This window comes from Phaethon lepturus, unplaced genomic scaffold (genome assembly GCF_000687285.1).
Source record: "Phaethon lepturus isolate BGI_N335 unplaced genomic scaffold, ASM68728v1 scaffold51985, whole genome shotgun sequence".
Taxonomy (NCBI): Eukaryota; Metazoa; Chordata; class Aves; order Phaethontiformes; family Phaethontidae; genus Phaethon; species Phaethon lepturus.
The window spans coordinates 1,286-8,199 of record NW_010540791.1 but is presented as its reverse complement, the minus strand read 5'-3'; positions in this window follow the sequence as shown (position 1 = coordinate 8,199).

Here is a 6,914-nt window from a genome sequence, read left to right as displayed (position 1 = left end):
GGAATGCCAGGTGCAATTGCAAACATATAGTTGTATAAGGATGGTTTCCTTAAGTACTGACCCTGCAAAGTGATCAGAGGCAGACAGACAGCTCTGATAGCGTCTGAAGTCCTGCTGGTGGTGACCTAACTGGGGTGTCTGTGCTGGAAGGCTGGCCTCCCTAAATAGAGCAGGGAAAAAGAGTACGTTGTTCCAGAGAGTGATTCAAAGCTTTTAAGTGGATCCCTACACTAAATTACCACCTAGAGGAACCCACCTTTCTCCCCATTAACCAGACAGGAGCCCAGATTCTTAACTTGCATAATGGTTTCATAATCCCTGTAAGACAGGAAAACACAGCGCTGCTGCCAAAAGAGCTGCTCGCACCTCTTCCCTTCCTTCGCATTGACAGAAGAATTCTCTCACCACGACGAATTTGATCAAGAACTAATTCTAGCTGAAAACTAATGCAAGGAAAAAACAGTTAATTATCTTAGAACACATTCAGTTCCTGATCCGATTCTCCACACAAATGCTTGGGCAGCTTCAGAGGTCAGGGAGCAGGTTTAGCGTGCCAGGGCCACCTTAGAGCAGCAGTACCAGCTTTTAAAGCCCTAAGCAAACGACAGCACCAAGAACCTTGTATCCCAGAAGCTAGGTGGCTGCACTGAGCTGTGTTCCTCCGCTCTGTGCCACCCTGCCATCCACCAAGCACACGCTACAGCAAAACTGCTCTCTCTCAAGCATCCTGCAAGCCTCTGGGTCACAGCCAGTTCGTGGGTGCCTTCCTGTTTAAAGTCAACAGCATTTAACTGATCAAACCCATACGCTACTATTTTGTTCAATTAGTTGTTAATTATGAACCAAAAATTACCTTTTACTTACACGTATGTGAAGGTAGCACACCATGGTAGCACACTTTTGATGTTACCAAAAGTAATCTTTACATTTTACCCTTACGAACTCCCAAGAGCACAACCAAGCCATCTCCCTGGCTACAGGATATTCGCTACCCACAGCTAGCTTGGTGTAGAATTAGAATCAAAAGGCATCCCCCGTGACATTTCTACTACTACCTCCAGTCTTTTCCTCCTCCCTTTCTGTAAGGATGGTACTTTGAGAAATGCCTTTCCCCTCCCCCCCCCCCCCCCCCGCCCCTTCCTGTAACCTACAAAAGTAACCTTCCTAGTTGCTCCTCCTGCCCAGGGATCTCAGGAAAGCTCTTTCAAATATTCATCATGTCTCATGAAATAACTCGAAGCGATGAGAACCTTCAGTCAGCACTGACCCCTATTTTTCAGTCGGCAAGCAGCACACACCTGTGATTTTCTGCAATTACTCAGGGTAAAGTTGACCTGTTACTTTGGATCAAGAACTCCGGGGAAGACGTGCAAAACATGAAAACAGAGCTTATAGCCAGGGTTCTCCAGCAAGATAACAGGAAACAATTCCGTATCTTTCCTCAGCTGTTTGCAGAACAAGCTCCCTCTTAATCCTTGCACCTGAGAGTGGCAAAAGTCCCCAGAATCACAGCTCTGCCAGAGCTAATACTGCTAATTCTGTCATAATAAGCTATAGCCTACAATGGTGGGGAAAGCATAATACAATGCCAACTGCTTGAAACTTGTGCTGTGAAGAAGAAAAAAACCCCAATCAAATAAATCACTTGCATAAATAAACTACTGACAACAAATTCCACACATACTTGAGTCACTTGGGCTATAACTAACTCTTAACTTGATATGGTAAGCCTTAATCAAGTAAGCAGTCTGGTGGAAGCCCTTCAGCTTTATTTCTGGAAATATAATTTTTTCCTTTTCCTTTAGATTTGGAGAATTAGAGTTCTATTGAGAAGGCAGGAGGGATAATTTTAGTAAATATTCTTGCTCTTAAACCTTGTTCCATTCTTAATTTCTCCTTCCAATCTAATATTCTTTTAAATTTTAGTTTTAAATTTTCCCTCTTTCTTCCAGTAACTGCTAGTGCAGTTTCACTGTATGACACTAGTTCTTTAGTCACACACAGAATTCTCTAGTTAAAGTGGAGAAATGTGAATTAAACATTTCTATATCAACCACCTTTCTGGAAACATTTCCCTTTCTAATCTATTAAGAAAGGTATTCTGTTTTGCTAACATGTTCATTTCACAAGGACAAACATGCAATTTCATCAGCTGTAACATATAGAAATATTCACACCATAAAAGCAGCAGTCACAGTTTTTTTCCACAGAAATTAAAATTCATTTGCAGCTGATGCTGCATCATAAAACTAGTCAGTTTTACAGTTCTTCATAGTATAAAAGTGACGAAGGAGCTCACAAAGGACCACTGGAATCCCTGAAGGTAATAAATTGAGAACACTGGAAAAATATTTCAGGTTAAAATGGCCTGTGAAACCATTTCCACAAAAAAGTCTAATATTATAGGTAGATATTGGAAAAGGTTAATAATTTTATCAGCAGGTATTTGTGGTCATTTTTTCCCCCCCTCACACGTTAATTCAGGCTTTCATTCAGGCTATTAGCAAACTGCTAACAGGAGAAAAAAAAAAAAAAGGTATTTCTTAAAAAAAAAATCACTCTGGCCAGAGCAGGATTCAGCACTGCCTGATGCAGTGTTGCATGGTATCAAAACAGCAACACCATACACTAGCACATCTGAAAAGATGCCATGAAACTTGTTGCACTGGTCTGCTGGAGACTTCATAGTAAGGTATGAAGTAGTATTCATAGTAAGGTATGACACAAGTATTTGGATTGTGTCTTCCTCTAAAGGCTTCATCTAGATGAACAAGGATCCAAGAACAAACTTTTGGGGAACAGCTATTCCTTTTACCTTTGCACAGGTACTCATTAAGTAGTGATACCCTGCCTGGACAAGGGAATTCAGGCTTCAAATCAGAGGAGTAGCAAGTGCTCATCCCTGGGATGGGAACATGGGTCCTACCCCATGAACAACAGCTGCCCATGCAGTAACTATTAGTCACCTCACAAATTACACCCTGAAGCATCTAAGGAAAACTAAAGGCAGCGCCTAGGTAATTTAATGTCAGGCTGTCAAATGTAAAGATGTAGTTTACTGTTATTGCAGCAGGGACAGGAAATTCCAGGAGAGTTTTGGAAACACCTATGGCAGAAGGGTGGTGGACAAGACAAAATCCTGGAGCCTTAATTAAATCAGCCTTGAATGACAGATCCCAGAAAAGTTCAGATGAATTAGTGTTAGAACAGATGTAAACAATCAAACCCAGATGAACCCTAGACAGTGGTCCTCATGCTGAAGTTTCAATCAGTTTAATCCATTTTATACACATATCTAATTCACTTGGACCCACATTCCAAATATTCTTATACACAAAGGCCTAAAAGTGCCATTACAATCAACCCTCAAAGCAGATGAAGCAAAAAAAGAGACAAATCCCACAAAGGCACTCAACCTCGGACAAAAAAAGAAACCCACAAACCTTTCCACCAGGACTAAGGCCTCATTTTCCAATGCGCTAACTCCACCAGAGAAGCCATCCCTGCCTTTAATCTGCCCGCTCGTTCCCACCACATCCCCCCAACTCTTCCTCATGTTAGCGCACGCGTTAGACTGTGGCTAACTGGTGAGGAAACTAACCCAGGCCAGAACTCACCCAGCCAAAAAGATACTTATTTCCATCCAGACCAGGTCTCTGGTGTGCCCAAACACTCAGGCCAGCCAAAAGAGAAGCACGGCAAGAGGGTTTCTTTCCAGCACAGGGTAAGCTTTAAGTGTTCAGGAAACTACTGCCTCGGCATGGAACACATACCACACTTTAAAACCCCTTAATTTACATTTATGTTCTTGACGCTTCTGCACTTCTGCCTGGACTGATTTGTTCTCTTCATGCTGGCTATTCTTCATGCAGCTCTTGATGTCAGAACACACTCTGGAACAGAACAGGTGAGTCGTACTAGTGAAACTACATAAAAAAAGAGAAAGGGAAGAGAAGGGGGGGGAAAAAGCACTGTTTGAATGTTTAATGCTTGTTTAACAGAAAATGTGTAGTCCTACACACTCAAGAATAGCATTGATAACTGCTTGAGGACCCCTTCACTTATCAAAAAAGCCTTAAACAAAACCAAAAGAGTATCTTAATCGTCTTTAACACTTCTTACCAGGAAGAAGGAACTCATTTTAAAAAACCCTCTACCTCTACAGCATTTACAGTTCTTACAACCTAAACCTCTGTGTGCCTAATGTCAAATTAAGAGTGCAATATGACATTTTAGAGCTGGTTATGCCCACTTCAGATGTCCTTTTGCTCCTGTGCTGTGGAATACCAAATCACAACACAAAAGATTTTATTGTTAAAGCGGTGTAAATTAGAGCAAGTATAATCCGGTGCATACTGTCAACCAAGTAAGTAACACTATTAATAAAGTAAGAAAATCAGCGCTAACAGACTTCTAACCTTGTTACCATGAGGAAGAACAGCCTCAGCTGGTTGAAGAGTTATGAAGCTAGCTTCGTTACCCTGATCAATTAAGGGCTTAAAATACTCACATTTACAGAACTGAAATATTTATAAGACAGCATGTTATTTCTCATTTGTAATCCTTTTCAGTCCTCAGTGTGCATACATGCTAAAAACCAGAACAGTGAGCAACTCCACAGGAGTAATTCTAAAGCAAGGCACATATTCTTACTGCACTCAGTGGTGCGGGCCAAGCAGTGTTGAATTTCACACCAGTTCTATGCCCTTTGAATTTAAGTACTTCCCCCCCACCCCGATTCTTCTGTCCTTTATTTAGTACAAGGCCCTCAAGCCTGGGTTCTGGCTGCATTTTTTTCCTTGGCAAGTCTATTTTTAATTGTTTATCAGCTTTAAAGAGCACTACTGATAAGAAAATTGTTGGAGCTGCAGACGCTCAGTGATAGTAAGCTTTTAAAAAAAAGCAGTTTGAATTGATCTCTTTTTACTTAACACTTACTCTGTAAAAATTACATACGCTATATACATGGACCGCCCAGAAAAGGGGATGCTCATAGGATACGTGGGGTGTGCTCCATTGCTAAGGGTACATTAAGACTGCTGACGCAAGCTGCATCCTTGCCAGGTTCTGTGGTGATGAGAGCATGTGCACAGTGGCAGGCATATAGAACAGTTACTGTTAGTAGCTGAGCTTTTATTCCTGACTCATAACCCTGGAGAAGACTATTTCCTAATATTTAAAAGCTTGTCAATTAACACAGAAAAGCCATAAGAGTGAAGGACTTCTCGGTTCAGAAGACACTTGACGCAAGGCGAACAGCTCCCACGTGGAGCTGTATTATCTCAGAAGTTTTGTCACTGGACAAAACACACCAGGACTCTTCAATAGGGCACATTTAATTGAATGGAAGCATCCTTGTATCTACTGCTATGCTTTTATCCTATTTGGTTTTCCTGAAATTTTGAATTGAGAAATAGTAGTCTTCTCTTTTTTCAAACCTTCATCTTCTGCTTGGCAAATGACTGAACAGTGGAGAGATCCATTTTGAATAAAGATTCCACCCAACCTCTTTGTAGGGGAAAAGAGAAACAAAACAATAAGAATTGTTCCTTTCCACAGTATAGACAAATTCAGAAGAGTTTACAGGGATATCTGCAGATGACAACTGATGGTGGGTTAATGCAGAGCAGAACCGTCACTCTTCTCTCTTCACAAGGTATAGGCTCTCCTTAAGGAAATAGCTTACTGGAGATTTTTTTTTTTTAAGAGATGTTTTGAAGCAAGCAGCTCAGACACTGCTCAATGAGTATCAATCTACTAATGTACAATGCAAGGAGCAGTTTCCCAGTGCTGCAAACATACATACTTCAAAACTGCAGAGCATCCCTGTTTTAATCCACTCCAAGGTAACGTCCCAGAGGGAAGACCAGCCACTCCTATCCTCCTTTAGTGGAAAGATAGCCTACTTCTGTTACAGTAACCAGCGTATTTTCTAGCATAAAATACCTCACACAAATTTACATTCCAATCAAATCTTTGACATATGGGCAAGGTTTGATAAGCTTGAAGGAAATCAGGAGTAAGCTGGAAATTTAAGTGCTCCACATGCCCATTTTTGAGCATAAGACACTGACATACACTGGAAAGAGCCCATTACAGGGCTGCCAAAACGATGAGGTGGCTACAGCACAAGACTTACAAGGACAGATTGACAGAGTTAGCTGCAAGGAGGCTAAGGGGAGACCTTGCTGCTACCTTCAACTACCTAACGGGAGAGGAAAGAGAAGATGAAACCACACTCAAAAGGTACACAGTAAAAAACAAGCTGCAACAGCCAAGCTGCAACAAAGTAGTCAAAACATTGGAACAGGTTACTCAGAGATGTTGTGAAAACTCTAATCTTTCAGCTATTGAAAATACTTGCTAAATACAACCCTAAACAACCTCATCTAACTTCAAAGCTAGCCCTGTGTTGAGGCAGGGGTTGAACCAGGGTACCACAACTAAGTCCCTTCCAACCCAATTTATTATAACGTGCAGAAGCACAGTCATTCTTGGCAATCTACTAGTGACCTGCACTTTCAGATCAGTGAATATACAAAGCCATCTAACATTTAATTTAAGAGACCAGCATTAGAAGAGCACAGGCTTAGTGTATCATTGTTTAGGAGACACAAAACCATGTGTGATAGGAAGTCAAAGGAGGGCTGTACAAAGACAACATCAGACAAGGCTCCTATATGAACTTCAGATAGAAAAGGTGGAAGCAGTACTGACAAAGGACCTTTTTTTTTTTTATTTGCAGGAGAAAACCTAGGAGCACAATGAGTAAATCCAAGCTAATAAAAAAGAAAAATCTGTCTTGAAGAAACAAGGACTTGTGTGCTCTTTTCTCCAGAATCTTAATAAGAGGTTGTATCTTGAGTGCCAGAAGGTGGCTGAAAAGGCTCCCTGGCTGCCAGCACAGGAGAGCC